Below are 18909 nucleotides of genomic sequence, written 5' to 3'. Positions count from 1 at the left end.
AAGTTTACCCAGCTGAGCTGAGCTCAGATTCAAACCCAGTGCTGAGTGGCACCCCTCCCAGCAGGCTGCCCTTTCCACCATACCTTGGCTCTTCCAGGTGGCTCTGGGCCAGCGAAGAAGCTGGGGGTAGTTGGGTGTGTCACTTTCTCCCATTGGGCACCAGTTCCTCAGCTCCCAAGGAGGAGAGACCCAGCCCAGGTCTCAGAAGTTTCCTCATGCTGGTCTTGGACAGCCCTTCAGGCCTGGGAGTCATTTTGCTGGTGACCTGGGGGTGTGAAATGGGGAAGGGACACTGGCTTGGAGGGAGACAGCCCTGGGGCTCTCAGCCCCAGCACCCACAAGCTGAGACTTGGGACTGCTCTCAGTCTGTGCCTGGGCCTCATTTTATTCCACTGTGACGGGGTGAGGGAAGTAAGGGGGTAATGATAACAATTTAATTTCTTATATTGCCGTGAGTTTCTCGTCCCATAAATTTGCTTTTACCTCTGGGGCCACAGAGAGTCCTTAAGGAACCTAGAGAAAGTGTGCAGAGTGAGGCAGGCCCTATGGTTGAGGGCCTGTGAGAGAAACGCTAAGGGCAGAGGGGGTGAAAGGGAGTAACTTATTTTATACTACCCAGCCAGAGGCCTCTTGCATGCCAATATAGGTCTTTGCAGTTCTCCTACTGCTTCACACGCTTAACCTGGGGTAGTTGTCACCCCATTTAATAGCTGATAAAACTGAGGCCTAGAAGAAAAAATACTAGTGCTTTCCACCTCTGCTCCAGGCACTTGGCAGGGTGTTTCATCCTGATACAGATCCCTGAATGAGCATTATTGTACCACCTACTGCTGAGAAGACTGAGGCTCGGGAGTCACTTGCCCGTGGTCACACAGCTGGCGGAGACAGGCTGGACACGCGGGGACTCCATTACAGAACCGGTGCTCGCCTGCCCACCAGGAGGACACAGCAAGGTCCTTGCTCAAAGCTGGCCTCTGGCTCATGTCTAGTGCCCTTGCCTCACCCTGGCTCTGCTCAGAGCTTCCAGAGGACATTAAGTCATGAGCCACTGGCTGCACTTTGTCTTCCTGGGGATGCCCTGTCTCCAGGGGGTTCCTACTGGGCACTGGCTTAAATCTTGGGAAAAGAGGCCAGTGAGAAGTCAGTGCCCTGAGAACCACTGGAGAGGCCCCGAGTTCTCGTTTGGGCTAACCAGGGCGATGTTGACATTCATGTGGTGCTAACACCCCTGCAGGATGGACTCCTGACCTGTCTGTTCTGCCTGGGGAGTCTGGGTGTCCCTCAGAGTTGAGATGCCTGGATGGTAATGTGGTTTTGTGTGCTTATTTCTGTGGTCCTCCAAGTGGGGGTGCGAGGAGGTATGAAAGGGTTAACTTAATTGTGACTGTTATTCCTTTTTGGCATCTGCAAGTCAGCTTAATAGGATCTCAGCTTTCCTGTTGCCTCACCAATGAAACAGAAACCAGACCACAAGGGGGTCTGGAGATGGTTAACCAGGGATGCCTCCTGGTGGGCTGCAGGGCCCCCTCAGAGAGATATCTAGGAAATGACTGCTAAGAAATGCCATGTGGGACTCCCTAGTTCCCCAGGAAGAGGGAAGGGACAGGGAACTGGGGGCTCCCCAAAGGTCTGGCTCCCAGCAGAGGGGAAAGAAGATGGATGTAGGGTCCACACATGTGTGCTGGGATCCCGGCTCCCCAACCTTGACATCCGGGAACCACAGCCTGCTGGGGTTTCTTGTCTCTTAGGATTCAGTGCAAAAACAAAGAACTAAGCTTGGCTCAATAGCTGTCAGCCAACTGAGCTTCTGGTTTTCTCTTTCCCACTGCACCCTCCCCTGGGCTTTTGCCATTCCTCTTTTCTCTGAGGTATTCTTCATTCTCATCATATCTTGGCCATCTTCTACTTTCAGATCTCAGTCTGAATGTCACTTCCTCCAGGAAGCCCACTGAAATTGGACTAGGGGTCTCAAGTTGCCCTGAACTCCCCTTTTCAGCCTTATCCCTAGCAGCAATGCACTCCACCTCCTCATCATAATTCTCTGGTTTCCCATAGAGCAGGGATTGACTGTGGCTCCTTCTCCTTGAAGCCCTGGCAGCCCCAGAGGGTCACACATTCACAGGAAAGGGAATAGGCGGGGTGGGGGGAGGGACAGGTCACCAACAATCTGACCCACTGAGGTGCCTCTGGGAGCCGTGAGCAAGGGGATTTAGCCCTTTCCAAGGTCGGGACTCTCCTGCCTGGATCACTGTTCTCTCCACAGTGGTTTTCATTATTTTTCATTCCCAGACTATTTTGGAAGCTGGCTGCCATGGGAACAGAGTCTTTGGAAAGCCCCGGCCTCTTTTCCCCTCCTGCCCCCACCCCGCCTTCCATCACTATTCCCTCTTAATTGGTTTTTGGTTCCCTGGCTTTCAGGCCAGTCTGTTTATTTTGATTGCAACTCGACAGAACAAATCTTTAATGAACAGGCTTGTGGGGAGAGCCATTAACAGCTGCCTGCCTTGAGGGAGTGGGGGAGGGCCTGGCCAGGCCACCACCTCAGCTGCCCCAGGGCGGGTGGTGGCCAGACATGGTAGCAGTCAGCGTTCTAGACCCAGTCCTTCAGGTAGAGTCTGGCAATGAGCAAATAGAACTTGCCCTCCCCAAGGAGGGTCCTCCTATCTTCAGCCTCAGCCAGGAAGACCCTAAAGCTCTGTTAGGCATTCCAGGGGCTCTCACAGGGCTCCCCAGTTCTCCCAGTGACCCCGCAGGTATGTACTCTGAGTAGACATTCTGCACATGGAAGGAATGGAGCTCAGAGAGATGGAGAGAGCCAGCCAGCAAACCTGCTCCTCCACACCCTGGGTCTGGGGCCTCACCACTCAGGCCTTTGTCTTTTTGCCAGGGACCCTCAATTTTCCAGGAATGTCCCTCACCCTGAGGCCAAGTCAGCAGCCCAGGATATAGGCTGGGTTCTTCTGGCTTTGGGGAGCAAATGCTTCCTGTGTTGTGCCTTGGCCCCCCATCTCTCAATAGTGCTAAGTCCATATTATGCTACTTGTAGGACTGCCTGTTACACCGGGTGAGATCAAGTGTGCCCCAGAGCCTGGCCGCAGAAAGTTGTGCCACTGTGTTGCGAAGGTAAGTGTAGAGTGCAGAACACTCTGTCTGGGTCTCCCCCAGCTCTAGCAAGCCTCTGGGTTCTTTGACCTGTCCTATCTCAGGGTGACCTCAATAGATGTAGGTAGATTTCTTTTTCATACTGACAGAGCTAGAGTTATTAACCTTAGAAAGAGAGGCCCGTGGGCTACTGGAGTAGGAAGCTGCCTTGGAGATCAAGCATGGTTTGCAAACTGGTGTAAAGGTGTCAAGGTTCTAGACTGGTGCTCTGGGGTCCATAGGGAGGGGCTCCAGCCTTGTCCCCATCCCTAACTTCAGTCCCATGATTGCTTTTATCTGCTTTATACCAAAGGGTCATGTGCTATTTCTTTATAGAAGATGGCTCTTTCCCTGTGCTGGTCTTGGTTGACTCTTGGTTGGTCTTGGCACCGAACATGATAAAAATCCTTATTAGTTAAGCCAGTCTAAATATGCTATTTTGGGTCTTTTGTTTTTTATTTTTGTTGTTTACTTTCTTGCTAGTATTTTTAATTTAAAGTTAAATGCAAACTAATTGCTTTAAAAACTGTTGAGCTAAGTCAATCCCACATTTGAAAAGAGTAACTGAGGCCCAGGGAAGTGGGCAATGACTGAGATAAAGCCATGCCGTGATTAGTGGCAGAGAAAGTCCAGGATCCCTGGCCCAGGATCCTTCCCTTGGATTGATCACTGGAGATATGATATCCTTTGATTGTCCCAGCTGGCCTTACCTTCTGGTCCCTAGAGGAGTCAAGCAAGTTCAGAAGGCACTACAAGTCTTAGAGAGTTGGAGCCACGTGGGCAACAGAGACTGAGGGTCTCTTCAAGCTTTCTTTTTTTTTTTTTTGTTTATACAAGCACTGGGTACAGTCAGAAGTGCGGGAGGGTGAAAGAATTCACCAGAGCCAGAGGGGAGAGCAGAACAGGCAGAATGACGAAGTACACTGCTGAGGGGAGCAGCGGGCAGCAGGAGAGGTCTGCATGCCATGTGGGACTCTTGCCTGGCGGCCAGGGATGGAACTGGTGCTGCAGAGGCTGCAGGCAGCTTCGCAACCGAGCGCTCAACCGCTGTGCCACCAGGGAGGCCCCTATTCTTTTTTTTTTAATTTTAAGTTTTTAAAAAATTTATTTATGCACATAAGAGCTGGGGTGTAGGCCAGAGGTGCAGGGGCAGGGAGGGGGTGAGAGGATTCACCAGAGACAGAGTGGGGAGCAGAACAGGTGGATTGACTAAAACACACTGCTGAGGGGAGCAGCAGGCAAGACAGAAGAGGTCTGCTGCGCCATGTGGGTTAGATCCTTGGCTGGAGATCGAACTTATGCTGCAGTGGCTGCCAATAGCTTCATAGTGCTGAGAATTAACTACTCGTGCCACCAGGGAGGCCCATCTTCAAGCTATTCTTGAGGGAAGCTTCTGAAAAGCACACAGCAGATACATAACTCATTCCTCTACCAGGTTGTGAGATCATGGAAAGAGGAGAAATGGGCATTCAGGGTTGCCAGGTTGTATATCAGTTAGGAATTTGGTTACTTAAGATAAACTTCAAACAAGTAGTGTTTATTTTTCTCAACTAATAGGAAGCCTGGAGATAGTCCAGGCTGGCACAACTGTTCAAGGGAGTCATCAAGAATCTAAACTCCTGTTAGCTTCCTGCTCTGCCATCTCTGCCTGATGGCTTGTGTTCTCATGGTCACAAATGGTGGTGCCAATTCCAGGTGTCACATCTGACTTCTGTGCTGCAGAAGGGAGTAAGGAAAGGGGTTTGCGCTGGCTGAACGTCTATCTTTTATCAAGAAAACAATACCTTTCAAGAAGCTCCACCATAAAATTCTTGACACACATCATTGGCTGGAAATGGGCTACATAGACCTCTTAAGCAAGATTTAGGGGAGACAGATATTTTTAACAGGGATTTTTGCTGCCCTAGACAAGTTTAGGATTTTGTTAGAAAGGAGAGAAGGGGAAATGGATATTGGGAGGCGACCAGCGGTCTTCCACGGCAGGATCTGCCCAGTCTTACTCAGCAGGGCAACTGGGCCAGAAATAAAATCCAGAGGGTGTGAGCCCCTCTCTGAAAGCTCTGAAGTTGCTCAGGCCTCAATTTGCTGCCTCCAGGGTCTCCTCCCTCTTAATCATCTCCCTCACAGATGCCAAAGTAATCTTCCCACAGCACCGGCTGGGTCACATTACTTCCTGGCCTGAAATCTTCCTTTGCCCATAGGATGTGGTCCAAATCTTTTTGCCTGGGGTTTAAGGTCCTCTTACAAGTCTACAGACTCCCTCTTGCCCAATTCCTTTCCTGTCCCATCCTCAGCTTGGTTCTCCCCCTCTGGGCAGCGCCCCTTCACTTGTCCCAGTGAGTCCACCTCCCATCCTTTCTGTCTGACTGAATCCTGTCACCTCTGGGTCACCTCATTCCCAATGCTGACTCAGCTGCTCCGTGCCTTCCCTGTGGTTCCCTCAGGCACGATAATTTGTGCTACTCAGATCAAATATTTGTCCTGTATCAACCGCCTGATTTAAGCTCCCTTAGGGATGAAAATTGGCCTGTGTTTACATAACCAAGTCTTACACGTAGAAGATGCTCAACGAATTTTCACTTTCCTTCAAAACCATTCATGTTGGGCATCCTGAAACTAGTGGTTGTGGAAGTGTCCTTGGATTATTGATGGATTTCAAAACACAGTTGGGCATACGCTCACAGTGATTTAGAAAGGGGGAAGTTGGTGTTCACTTGAGAAGCTGTGGCTGTTTGATTTGTGGGGATCCTAATTGTGTTGCCCAGCACTAAGTGCCCAGTACACTGCATGGTATCTGGCACTTGTAGGCACCGAACAAGTACTTGTTGAAAGTGACATAAGCAGACACTGGATCCACAGTTAGGTCCAATATGCCTGATTCTTGTGGGTCCATCTCCTGTCCTCTTTGGGTTACTTCACCCCCAAAGCTGACTCAGTTTCCCTGGTACTTCCCTGGAAGGCTGGAAAGAACTTTCATCTCTCAGTCCATAGGACAGTTGAGGAGCCAAACTACCAAGTCCCTCAGGCGAGGCCACCCAAGGTCTCTCTGTCCTTGCAGTTGTCCAGAGTTGGGCCTCCAGGGTTAGCCCAACGGTGCCATCCAGAACACAGGAGCCTTCCCATATTTCTTACCTTCCATCTTCAACATCTCAAAGGGTCACATGCCCACACTCAAACAACCAGAGAGGCTGAGCAGTCACACAGCTGGTGTGCTCAGCTACAGTGGGGAGGAAAGATGTGGGAAGGAACAGGTAGACAATGAACAGCACACGCTGCCATTTGGGTTGGAGATAAGGGAGTAGGGGCTTGGAGAGAGGAGTGACTTGCCCCACACCCCATGGTAGGTGAGCAGCAGATTTGGGGCCTGACTCGAAAGCCCTGTTACTTCCAGTTTATCAGTGAGACAAAGGCGTGCACTGTGTGTGTGTGAGGTTGGGTTAGGGTCATCAGCATCCAGGACCCTATAGCATAGGGACTGATGAGTATGGCATTTCAGACACAGGCCCTCTGGATTTGTGACTCTTGCCCCTTGAAAATGGACTTTACTTGGTAGAGATGGATGGGATGGGTGGGAAGGAAGGGCTATATGCTTTTATTTTTTTAAAAGAACTTGTATTAAGTGTAATATGCATTCAGAATATGTACACATTTTAAAGGTAGCATTAAATTCATTTTCATAAAGGGAACACACCTGTGCTCAGCATCTAGATCAAGAAACAGAACACTGTCAGTACCCCCTGTACCCCCTTCTCCACTCCTTCCAGCCTTATAGCCTGCTGTAGAGGGTGACCAAATACTGACCAAAAGAGTTTTGGTACTTCCTATAAATGGAACCATATAGTGTATGTTCTTGTATGCAAATCCTTTGTTTAAAATTATGTTTAAGAGTCACCTGTTGTTGTGTGAGTTATGCCTTATTCATTCTTGTTGCTGTATAGTATTCCATTTCAGGGTCGTTTCATTGTTGATGGGCATTTTGCGTAATTTCTAAACTTTAGTCGTCTTAAGTAATGTTACCATAGGCATTCTGGAACATGCCCATTTCTGTTGGATCAATCTGGGAGTGCAATTGCTGGATGATAAGGAAAGAATATGTTTTGTTTTGGTAGGCACTGCTAGATAGTTTCCAAGGTGGTTATAGCAATTTCGGTTCTTATCATTATATGAATTCCAATTGCTCCATCCTCCTGCTAACACTTGGTATTATTATCAGGGCTTTTAATTTGAGTTCCTTTGTTTGGTGAGTGGGTAATGGTGTCTGATTATGGGTTAATTTTTATATGCGTTTCTGGATGGACTAATGCGTTGAACACCTTTTGTAATTACTAGTCACTTCTCTGGCTTTATCTTTTCACTTTAATTGAGGAGGAATAGACATGGGAAGAAGCCTTCCCAGTTGAAATATGTGTGACCATGGGGTGTGGGAACATTTGGAAGTCACATCTGCTACATAAAGGGGAGTCCTGGGTATGAAGTCTGCACACCAGCAGGAGAGGCACTAAGATGCCAAAGCAGAAAAAGAGCGCTCTTACTAGCTCCCACAATTTGAGCATGTCCCTCAATTTCTACTTCTGTCAAATGGAAAAAGAATAATACAAAGTAGACAGTGTTGTGAAATTTAAATGAGATGAAGTATGGCACAGAAGCATACAGAAATCAACTGTCTAAAGTGCCTCGCCCAATAAGTGCCAGCCATTCTTACTGTAGAATGATTTGGGAGTGAAGTACCAGAATCTTTGCCCCATCAGTTACTCAATACCAGCAGCAGAATACCTTGTGCCTTTTACAAGACTTCCCCTTTTGCTTAGACCTTACCTCTTACATACTGACCTTTGTCTTAAGAAATTAGCGTGTTTACATACTTATCATATTCTGATGTCCTGCCCTAAAGATTGAGCCCGATGTAGAGAAATCAAACAAAAGGCACTCATTTCTTGTAGCAAGTTGTTACTTATGAATCTTCAATTTAGTATTCTTTGCTGCATTAAGTCAATAAAATATTTACTTCTACAATTTAGATGTTATTCTTTTAACCTCACCTCTGTCTCCTCTTGTTTTGTCATGACTGTCTATAAGGAGAAAAAAAATGGCATAGGATTGTCAGCAGACGAGTACCAATAAATCCAGGGCAAAAACCAGCCCCAAGGAATGACAAGTTTACGTTCTTACTTGGCTGGTATGAACTTTTTCTTGGATGACCATCTGAAAAAGTTGCACGTTCTGTGTTTGTTTTTCCTCCATTCTGACTTTGCACCCCATGAGAGTTGACTTTGGAGACAAATCTCCAAACCCCCCTTCTTCTTTTTTTTTGAGAAAATCCAATACAAAGAGCATTTTATTGCAATAATAAAACTCAAAACACATACGTAGTCTGGATTTGGGGGGATTGGCAGCAATAGTTTCTCTCACTAAATCACCACATAAGATGGTAAAGTTGGGGGTGAGATGGTGGCAGGGTGGGGTGGGGAGAAAGACAAGAAACTCTGAGATAAATGGGGAGAACTGAGCATCAAAAAGCAGGAGATGCTGAAGCTGCATTTGTCCAGAACACTCCAGGATGTGGCATGACTAAGCTTTCGCTGGAAGTTAAGTGTCTACAAACAGCACACTTAATTTAAAATTTTGCATTAAAGTTCTTAAAATTTAGGAAGAAGTTGGATAGCTATGAGATTACAAAAGTCTTGAATATCCATTAGAAAAACCACAGGATGGGGGGTTGCGGGGGCGGGCTACATAAAGGAGGCTCCAGAGACTCCTGATGGCCAGGAGACAGATACCTACAATGCCCAATATCGCAATGAAAAAACTTTCTGCTTTGAAAAGCAGAGGATTTAAGGGGAGGTTGGGGCAGGACAGTGGAGGCAAAGACTCTCTCTTCCCTCCTCAGTTTTGGACAGGGCTCTTCATTCAACCCAAGGACATGTCTCAACTTGAAAGAATAATTTCAGCCTACAACAGCACCTCAAAGCTGCTATGACTTTGCAACACAGCAGCAAGAATGTTTGTATGTAATAGAGAGGAATTTCATCAAAGAAATAAAATATCTTGTACCATCCCTCCTCCCACCCCCACATCAATTCCTATTCTAAAGTTAACCCATTACTGGTGTGGTTAATACTTAACTGGAAACCTGTATCCAAAAACCTGAATCTTCACCCCAAAATGCAAACAAAATAAAGAGTCACTTAAGGTTTATGGCATATAGTTCAGGTCAACACACATACAGGAAGAAAGGGGAGGCACAAAACTGGGTGCTAGAACATTCAGTTGGGGTAGATGTTCACACAGAGAGTAGTAGAACATCAGGAAAAGCTCCGTATGGATTTGCATGCATGAACCCAGGAGTGCCAGATGTCTCCATGGCACATCCAAGAATGTGGAACCAATGAAGAGACCATTCCTGTATTCTGGTTTTAGAAGTTGCACATCAAAGATGAGAGTAGCATTTTGTGGGATGATGCCTGGGTGCCCAGTGGTACCACAAGCATGGTCTGGGGAGAGAGTTGGCTCTCTGGCCCACACTCATTTGGACAACCCCTTCTTTCTAGCCTCCTTGCCTTGCTTAAGCTTAAAGGACTTGTTTCTGTCATGAAAGGAATCAAATTTCTTTCCATCTTCGAACATCCCTGTGCAGTTGTGCTTTGGAAGGTGCACCTATCTCAGGGGAGATGGTCTCCCCCGGGACAATCATGTGGCTCCAGGTATAGGGTGGGTGGTGCCACAGGCAACCTGGACTAAGAGCCAAACTGCCTCGCCCCTCCACAAGACACCTGTCAAAAACTCCTTTTCCTAAGGGTTGCAGATGGGGAGTGGCATTCTCTGGTTGGAAGTCCAAGACAGGGGGTGCAGAGGCAACATATTTGGCCAAGTATATTACTTCAGGACATGAGGTCATCTCGGTCTAAAGTCGACCCCTCCACCAGGCTGGGACCCCACTCTTTGTAGGATTCTCACTGCAACCCAAATTCTTGTGTATATCTTGCAAAATGGCGCAAGTTCACCAACAATCATCTGGAATGACAGTGACCAGGTTGGGGAACTTTCAATATGACCAAAATGGTCCATCTTAGTGGTGACTTAGACCAGGGACCAGCAGCCTTTTCTATAAAGGACAAGATAGTCAGTGTTTTAAGCTCTGTGGACCACATTGTCATGGGGATGCAAATGTAGCTTTGGGGTGTGTCTGTTTATGCAACATAAGCAAATGGGCATGGCTGTGTTCCAGCAAAACCTTATTTACAAAAAAGCCCAAAGGCCAGAATTGGCCTGTGTGCTATAGTTTACTGAACCCTGTTCTAGTGCCTACCTTACTGCCAATAACATAATCTTGGCAAAACAGTAAAGGTAGGGCCTGGAGGAAAACCAAGACCTCAAGGCCCATTTGAAAACTTCCAAATGAATGCTCTACAATTATCCCCTGTGATGGAATATGAATATGTTCTGCTGTTTTGTTTGTTGTGGGTCTTTTGGCATTTTTGTTTTCAGATTTGTTGAAGCCTTTCTTTGTTGAGGAGCATCAACACAAGCCATTCAATTTTGTGTTTCCTATCAGAGGAGTCTGAATCCACTGCTCCAGTAAAGGGTAGCTTCATTTTACTGAAATGATTATTCAGCTCTGCAAGACATTGCTACTTATTCCAAATGTCCTTTGTCCACCCCCCAACTTCCCACCTCCCCAACCTTCAGGCAAAGTAGGACGGACAAATGGAATTTTCAAATTCGAGTTAGTAAAACCTTCAGAAACAGTTGGATTTTCCCTGGTCCAAAGTCCTGCCCTTGGTCTTAATGGCATCAAGTCCTTTGCCAGTACATCAACTCTCTCCTCATAATTGGTAACAGGCTTACCCAAGCACCACAGGATGTCGTTGCTAATCCTGGTCTCTGCTCTCGTAGAGAAGATATAGCCAAATAGCAAGGGAGCCATACAACATGTCGGTTTTATTATTAATACCCTCCTAATGGATAACCGCACAACTTAAAACCTGGTTTTCTGGAAGAAACATCATTCCCTTGGACCTCGATGGAAAAGACTTTATCAGTTATTGCCAATACTTAGTACAGCAGTAAAATGCCAGGGCTTGATATTTGAATCTGTGCTTCCCAGTTATAGAAGCTTATTCCTGGCAACTGGAAGACCATCTCAAATAGAGACTTTCTGGTGAGGACTCTTAAGAGTCCTCCAGAAGCAGAAGTTCTAACTTTAACCTGAGCCCTTCATATTAAAAAGATGATGGCATGAAATACCTTATTCTCTTTATCTTCAGAACAAAAGCATCCAGATGCCTGGGGCCACAAATCAACAGTCTCATTTGGCTAGATTCTGACCTTAAATTTTGCTGATTTCTTTCTACTTTGCTGTTCTGCTGTCATGGTTTGCTTGTAGCATGTGGCTGCTCTGTCACATTCCTCTTATTGAAGGAACTTCTGTGGTTATTGCCATGGTTTGCTTTGTTCTCCCCAAAGGAGGGCAATGTCAACAGATTATCCAACTCCATCTGCTACTTACACCCCCAGCACTCTCTGCCCCCCACTAGGTACTGTGTGGGGTTTTATTTTTATGGTTTTGGTTTTGGATGTGTGTGTGTGTGTTAATCAAGCCTTAACTTGTAAGAAATGTTAAAGTATTTAAGATCTCAACACCTCTGTGAAAGATTGTCTCACTGAAGCATGTTCCAGAATTTATAAAAGGAAGCCACCTAGGTTACTCTGGAAAATCACCTCAAGGAAACAAATGCACTCTTTATATATATATATATGTGTGTGTGTGTGTGTGTGTGTGTGTGTGTGTGTGTATATATATATATATATATGTATATCTCACTATGTCCAAATGGTGGTTTCCACACTATTCTACAATGACAACTATGCCACACGAAAAGGATAATGGCAGAAATGAGGTTTATTAAATTTATTTATTTTTTTTATAATAAATTTTATTTTTATATTCCCCATACAATTTCAACCCCCCCATTTTGACCCCAATCCCTCCCCTCCCTCCACCCCCCCCAAAAGTGTCTCTGGTTCATAGATTTTTGTTGATTTTGATTTTCACTTTCTTATAGTTATTCATTTTCCTGGTCCCTTATTTAAGTTTTCTAGATTCCTGCTATGAGTGAGCCCATCCGGTATTTTTCTTTTTCTTTCTGGCTTATTTCGCTGAGCATGATCCCTTCTAGCTTCATCCATGTTGCTGCAAACTGCATGTGTTTATCTTTTTTGATTGCTGAGTAATATTCCATTGTGTATATGTACCACATCTTCTTGATCCAGTCATCTATTTTTGGGCATTTGGGCTGTTTCCAAAGCTTAGCTATTGTAAACAGTGCTGCTATAAACATAGGGGTGCAGGTGTTCTTTGGAATGGATGTTTCTGTGTCCTTTGGGTAAATACCTAGGAGTGGAATTGCTGGATCATATGGAAGCTCTATGTTTAGTAGGTCCAGAAATCTCCACACAGCTCTCCATAGTGGTTGGACCAGTTTGCACTCCCACCAACAGTGCAGGAGAGTTCCTTTTTCTCCACACCGTCGCCAACATTTGTTGTTGCTAGTTTTTTTAATATGTGCCATTCTCACTGGTGTTAGATGGTATCTCATGGTAGTTTTGATTTGCATTTCCCTGATTACAAGTGATGTTGAACATTTTTTCATATGCCTGTTGGCCAAGAAATGGGTATTATTAAATTTAACTGAAGTTAGAGATAAACTTTCATAGCCTTGAGGTTCACCAGACAATTCTAGACTCTTTGACCCAGTTGGAAATGGATGATCAAATAGCTTTAGATTTCCATCTAGCTAGTCAGGGAGTTCTGTGCCATTGCCACTATTTTTTATAGCACATAGGCCAAGTTTAGCAATGTATCTCAAAACTGAAGAAGAGAGCTACCTTTCTCTCTAAGGGAAACCCAAATGAACTCCAGGCCATGCATTTTATTTTATTTTTAAAAAAGATTTATTTATTTGTGCATACAAGAACTGGGGCACAGGCCAGAGGTGTGGGGTAGTGAAAGGATTCACCAGAGACAGAGTGGGGAACAGAGCAGGCAGATTGACCCAAGTACACTGTTGAGGGGAGCAGCGGGCGAGTCAGGAGAGGTCTGCTGTGCCATGTGGGTTGCTCCCTGGCCAGTCGGGGATCGAACTCGTGCTGCAGAGGTTGCGGACAGCTTCATAGTGCTGCATCTTAACCCCTTGCACCACCAGGGAGGCCCCAGGCCATGCATTTTAACCTGGGTTCTGGAAAGTGGAATTCCACAAAATCTAAACCTCATCCTGTTCTTTGTCTTCACGTGTGTATCTGTTGCCCCATGTAGACACTCAGGGTCTTGAATGTGAGGACACAGACACTAACACATCACACAATGTGTCACTCCTTTGCCAGACAAAGCAGGGAGGCCAGATTCATCCAACTCCAAACTTGTTGCTGAGGTGACAGTGTCACCTGGCATCCCAACAGTGACGTAGAGACTGCTTCTGTGGGTCACCCTTTGGTTTGGCCAGAGAATATCTTTAAAGAAGAGGATTTAGGGGTGAGAACTGGCACCTCCATCAATTATCTACTTAGAGTCACAGAACGTCAGTGACTTCCATAACACTTTGTCACTCGTTACCTACCCTCCTTGAATACCCCCTGTCTTAATAGCCCAAATACTTGCGCCTTCTGTGTCCACCTTCCACTAGAACAGCACACCCAAGGCTTCTCAGGAGCAGTCGTTTCAGGATTCTCTATGCCGTGTTCTAACTCCTCGTAATAGCTCAAGAAAACTTTGCTCAGGTCATACCAGGTTCTTTTGGGGGAGGCAGCTTTCCACTGGAGTTATTTTGGGTCTGTTTTAATATTTTACCCATCTACCAATAGCTGGTCTAGAAGCCTCTGGGGAAAATCACATTAAGTGTTCTTAGAACAGAAACAAATCCGAGTCTCTTTTGGAATAGCTCAATTTGAATCCTGAAAGAGATTCAGCATGCATGCCTTCATTAATTAGTTAAGGAATTCACTTATGGATCAACAACTATGTTGGGGCGTCTATCACGGGCTCTGTGATAGGTGACAGGAGCATAACTGTGAGCTGGACAGACGTGGCGCTGCCCTTGAATAGCTTGCAGAAATGTTTCTTGAAAGTGTAAGCAATTTTGGTTCCCCTCACTAGCTTAGCCATAGCACATGGTCAGGGCTGGGGGGAATGGGGGGTGAGGGTGTAAGTATGTGTGTGTGTGGGAAGGTGCTGGGGTTGACGCTGAATGAACTAGACAAACTAGTATATTTTGCTATCTAGCTGCTGCAGTAACTTCATCTACTCCTCTTCATTTCATAGAATTACAGAACTAGGGCCTCCCTGGTGGCGCAAGGGATTAAGATGCAACCTATGAAGCTATCTGCAGTCACTACAGCACGAGTTCGATCCCCAGCCAGGGAGACATCACCGCGCAGCAGACCTCTCCTGACTCGCCCGCTGCTCCCCTCAACAGTGTATTTCAGTCAATCTGCCTGTTCTTTTCCCCACTCTGTCACTGGAGAATCCTCTAACTCCCCACACCTCTGGCCTGTGCCCCAGTTCTTCTATTCATAAATAAATAAATCTTTTGAAAAAAAAAAAAGAATTACAGAACTAGAAGGGACTCTGGACAAGCTTATTCAATCTTTTATATATTATTAAATTAGTAAGCCGAGGCCCAGAGATACTGAGAAACTTGTACAGGATCACAGCAAGTGTGCAAGTGTGTGTCTAAGTGCATGAGGGACTGTGTGAAGAAGAGACAATGATCTTATATTTTATACAAAATGAGACAGGATCAAGGTCTCTTTCTCTCTATTAGTTATGAACTCCATGATTTACTTTAAAAATAGGTTTTTCTGACTGTTGAAACATCTGCATTTCCCCTGTTTTGGAGCATTGGGATTAAAAAAAAAAAAACTGGAATGGAAAAATGGAAAAAATATCATATAAATTGCACAAAGTCAGCATCTGCTCTTTACATAAAACTGCCATCCCTTCCACTATGGTATCAAAAGAAATGGCACTTTATAGACCAAAGTCGAGTGGAGAGTAAGAGACACCAGCCTCTTTCCCTGGGCAGAGAGCAGTGGATACTCAGAGATGGGGAGCCCTCTGCCTGCCTCTTCTCTGGAGAGGCCAGCCTTTTCAGGCTTGCTGACCCCTCCGTGACCCCTCTGCCTACAGGTAATCATCCAAAGATCGACCCACAGACCTACATGCCATCACCAGCAGCTCCGGCAGAGACTGAAAATATCCTGGCTAGGGGTGAAGGGAGGCTGGTTCCCTTGAGACTGCCCCCCTCCTCACCGGCAGGGATGGTCTTTAGGAGTGGGGTCAGGGTCTGGCAGGATGCCCCAGCCTGGCGACCCAGGAGGTTTTCTCTTCAAGTTGGAATTGTTGAAGGGAGAGGGAATTCATTTAGAACCAGACTGGACCCAAACTTGCTTTGTTCTTCTGAGAATCTCTTTGGCTTTGCAGTCACCCCAAAGGGAGTGTTGAAAACGGCATAAGGGTAATGCAAAGGGAATGGAAACACATGAGGGAGGATAAACCCTAGAGAATCTCAAGCTGGTTCCCAGACAAGGAAGATGACAGGAGGGGAGAATCAATAGAGACAAACTTAATCCCTGTGCTCAGAGAGACCTCCCCACTAGGGTTTAGCAAAAGCCTCAGTGCTTTTTCTTGGTTCCTGGAGAATTTAGACAAAATAGCTCCAAGCCTCATAGGGTGGGGGAAACAAATACCTCCCCAAGCTGAATGTGGATCCTCATGGGTCTGATGAGCTCTGCCTCTGGAGCCTCTGAGGAAGAACTACTTGCTAGGGAGGGAGATTGTCATGTCTTCAGAGCTGGGAAGAACCTGGGGGACCACTGATTCCATTCTTCACTGTGTGGGGATCACCCCGCTGAGGAACAGAGAGGGAGCAAGACCTGCCCACGTCACATAGGACCTGTCACATTTCAAATTCCTGATCCCAGTCTAGCCTCTTGCCATCCTCAGCCCCAGGGGAGTTTAGAGATCGTTGCTTATTCATTAATTCTTTCAGATGTTTACTGAATAGCACCTTTGTGTCCAGGCCTATGTAAACTCTGTGGAAGAGGCAGAAGAAATACACCATATAAACTTTGTACTCCATTAAAGTCTAAACACATACAAACTGACAAGGCACACACAAACACACACATGCACATGTAAACACATGTGCAAACATTTTATGTACACAGACACACACACACTTGATCAGTTAAGTCATAAAAGAGACTAGTACTTAATCTCTTCCATAATGAGCCACAGACATGGAAAGTGATAAGGAGATAAAGGCACAAGAACTTGGAGTGTGCTAGGGTGGGGGGTCACCTTAATTCTTAAAGAGAACTTCTTACCTCGACCTCAGTGATGGTCAATATATGCTTGAGTGTCTGCAGTCAGCAAGGCTCTGTACTAGGTTCTGGAAATTAGCTAAAGGCTGACTCTGCCCTCTTGGATCTGATAGCTTAGTGGGAAACATGGCCCCTGAATGTAAACACAAGTAATGACAGGGAAGTGAGTCCATTACAAACATGGGCATTGTGGGAACAGTTTACAAAGGGAGGGACATGGGAGCGAGAATTGTCAGATAAAGAGGGGAGGAAAAAGAAAAGCATTTTGGGTTGAAGCAACCGCATAAAGGGTAAGGATGGTAGTCAACATTTATTGAGCACCAACTGTGCACCAGACACTTTCCTAAGTAGTTTAAGTTTATTCAGATGATCTCCTTTAATCCCCACAATAAACATATATGGTAGGTACCATTATTATCCCCAAATTATAGATGGGAAAACAGGGACAAACAGAATAAGTAACATTCCCAATTAGTAAATAGCAAAACTGGGTCTACCCTCAGGACATTCTGGTTCCAGAGCTTACCCTGAACTGCCGTGCAAGGAGCTGTGTGCTCCAGTGGGATAAAGTCGTTTGGATAAAAATGAGAGTCCTCTTGATACAGGAAGGGAGACCTGCGCGAGTATAAAGCTTTTGGACAATGTTTGTAGCAACATGTGTGCAAAGAGCATTAGAGTTGTCCATACTCTTGTGCCCTGTATTTTTACTTCTAGAAATGTGTCTAAAGGAAAGAAACAGTCATGTCATAAAGGTATACAATGGGACATGGCCTACATGTCCTTCGGTAGGTATTGGCTGAATAGATTATAGGATATTTATGTATGAAAATGTTATGTAGTCTTTAGAAATTAAAAACCCCTCTTGTTCCTCTTGGTTTGGGTGGGTTGAGGAAATATGAGAGAAACAAATAGTATGAGAGAAAGCAAGGAACAGAATCCTCATCAGCATAGCAAGCGTCTGTAGCTGGGAACCCTGCACAGTTCCAGGGGGGCCAGGGAGGCCAGGCAGAGGTGAGACCAGCAGAGGGGAAGTGAGACTCTACTCCACATAATGGCGACCCAGGGTTGGGGGCGGTAGCGACCAGCGGCCAACCTGGGCCTGGCACTGGCTCCAAGCTCTGGTATTAAAGAGCTTTAAAAGCTTATTAAAAAGGCTTCTTAGACATCAAATGACTCTTAAAAATCAATATTTTGATGATTTAAGTGCAAGAGAATCAGAAACATATGGATCAAATTGCCCTCAAATGATACATGCTTAAAAAAAAAAGACATGCTGATCTTTAGCAAGTCCTAAATATTTGAAAAACAGATCGAGATGTTTTTCTCCTCTCCAGACAGAACGCTGCTGGGTCAGCCCGACAAGCCCAAAGAGGAGATAAAAGGGAGCATGGCAGGGCTCAGAGAGAGACAGAGGAGATGACTCTTGCTGGAGCCTTCCGCGTAGGCGGGCTGCAGGGGCAGCTCCATGCGTGTGCCAGTGTGTCTGCCTGTGTGTGTGCATGTGTGTGCATGCACCACACACAGATGAGCGAGTGTGGATGCACATCCTGCCCTGGGTACTGCCAGGACCCTCCCAAGCCCCCTTCTCTCAGCCGGTCACGTCCCTCAGTTCCCTGGGCTTCACACTCGGTGTCCAGCGCTGCACTCAGCCTTGCGTTTGAGGGGCAGGTCCCTTTGGGTCATTCTCCCTGGTCTGTCTTCTCTCCCCCGCAGCAGCCTGGGACCTCCTACAGTGAAAACCGCCCATCTCCAGAAGATTCCCACCAGGATGGACACAGGTATCCCCTAGCCCAGACGCTTCTCAGGCTGGGGGCTAGCTCTGCAGTGAGATCTTAGGGATGAAGCACATAACTGAGAAGACCAGGCCTGCTATGGCCTGATTCTCCCCCATAAGATGCTTGGGCCCTGACAGCAGAGTTTGAAACCACAGATCTTATCCCAAATCCTCATTTTATCAAGAAGGAAATGGAGACCTAGAGCAAGATGGTAAGAGGCACACTGGCAGAGCCAGAGGAAAAGCTTAATCCAAACCAAGAGACATTTAGCACAGCCCTCTCTCCTGAGCTAGCCCAGTCCTGCTGGGGCACGGGTGGCAGGGCCCATGGGACTTCTGTGCCAGTCTGGGATGACAAGAGGTTGGGAAGCTGACTAGGTGTGTGAGCCTCCCCTGTGCTCAATTCCACCTCCGGGAGGAGTGTGGATAGGGAGTAGAGTGCTCCTGCTTTTCATTTCTGCTTTGGAGCCTTAAGGAGGAGGAGGTAGGTCATACCTGCAGTGCAGACAGTGGTTCCCAAGGGAACAGGATGGGGTTCCCCTGTCTACCCACATTCAGCCCCTCCAGCTTCTGTGGCTTCAGTCCTTTAGGGTCTCCCCACTATTGTCCAAGGGAAA

At 46.4% G+C, this 18909-nt stretch overlaps 1 pseudogene; it reads right to left on the bottom strand.

Moving 5' to 3' along the window:
• Positions 1-4744: 4744 nt before the first annotated feature.
• On the bottom strand, positions 4745-9765 carry LOC119258656 (peptidyl-prolyl cis-trans isomerase FKBP1A-like; annotated as a pseudogene).
• Positions 9766-18909: the final 9144 nt, after the last annotated feature.

This window comes from Talpa occidentalis, unplaced genomic scaffold (assembly GCF_014898055.3).
Source record: "Talpa occidentalis isolate TD23 unplaced genomic scaffold, MPIMG_talOcc4v2.1 talOcc4.5, whole genome shotgun sequence".
In the NCBI taxonomy this organism is placed as follows: Eukaryota; Metazoa; Chordata; class Mammalia; order Eulipotyphla; family Talpidae; genus Talpa; species Talpa occidentalis.
Note: the sequence above shows the minus strand (reverse complement) of the source record. Positions and strands in the feature narration are given on the sequence as shown.